The 1,136-nt window shown below is 52.7% G+C and overlaps 1 long non-coding RNA gene across 1 annotated transcript; it reads left to right on the forward strand.

The window, feature by feature from the left end:
* The first annotated feature begins 6 nt into the window (after positions 1-6).
* LOC107196640 lies at positions 7-1,046 on the forward strand. The gene is made up of 3 exons (XR_001518076.2): positions 7-237; positions 340-462; positions 936-1,046. It is a non-coding gene; the product is annotated as an uncharacterized LOC107196640 (long non-coding RNA).
* The last annotated feature ends 90 nt before the right edge of the window (positions 1,047-1,136 follow it).

Consider the following 1,136-nt stretch of genomic DNA (forward strand, 5'->3'; position numbering starts at 1 on the left):
GGCTGTATTGGCAGCCTGAGTAGCTTTTTACAGCTCCATACCACGCTGTCACGAAGCTCTGGCGCCCGTGTCACCCCCAGGGTGGAGCAGGTGCTACTGTCCCGGGCTCTGGCCAGGCTCACTCAGGGCCCCCAGTAAGATCCAAGTGTTCGTGTCATAGAACCGTTCGTCCCTCTCAGACGTCCTCATTTTGTCTTTCTCTTTCAATAGGTACAAAATGGTGGCCTGCAACAGTTTGTGAGTATTTTTGTCTGTAACGAGGGGAACATCTTATAACATTGCCCGGGAAGCAGATAGTCGAACCGTTCCACACCTTACTGCAGAACTGTCTCCCCACAGCCTAGTAGCAAAGGAGACACAGATAAAATCGTGCCCAGAACTGGCTACACCAAGAGCAGAGGTTCTGCTGCCCAGCACACTTTGACTTGCGCCAAAATACTACCTATCAACTGTTTGTCAAAGGTTTGAAGAGTAAAAAACTTTCCTAATTCTGTATAACAAATTAAGTTTGGATTAGCTGGTGTATGTTACCCGTACTCTCCCTCAGCAGAAGCCAAAGCAGCCACCTGTCCCTTGTATGCTGCCAGTCACCCAGTCTTCGTCTGCGAGCCGTCGGTGTGTGTTTCACACCCTGCCCTGCTTCAGGCAGAGCGGGGCGGTGCCGTAGGCCCCAGGCACGGGTATTTCTCAGTGAGTCCACTCATGCAAACGGTGTCACACCCACTCCACACCCATTCATCCCATCGTCCAAAACGTACTGCGTGTTTTGCTGTGAGCCAGACACAGTGCTCACTGCCAGGGACCCCTCTGGGACCAAGGCAGATGCAGCCTATCCCCTGTGAGGTTTACAAGGTCAACGGCCCCAGCATTTGGCCAGTTGTCCCATGCGATCCCATTCTGCAGGCTTCCCAGTGCTGACAGCGGTTTCTTTTCAGACGCTGCCATTTGTCGCAAGGCTGAACTCTTCCATGGGTCCCGGACGGACTGTCGTCATCAAAGGAGAAGTGAACACAAACGCCAAAGGGTGGGTATCACGGAGTTGCCAGAAGTGTGTGCGCGCATGAACACTCTCCACGTGTGTCTTTTTGCCTTGTGTTCCGTGACAGTCTTGTGACATACAAGTAGGGCTAGTGTCC

Source organism: Pteropus alecto, unplaced genomic scaffold (genome assembly GCF_000325575.1).
Source record: "Pteropus alecto unplaced genomic scaffold, ASM32557v1 C18344740, whole genome shotgun sequence".
NCBI classification, from domain to species: Eukaryota; Metazoa; Chordata; class Mammalia; order Chiroptera; family Pteropodidae; genus Pteropus; species Pteropus alecto.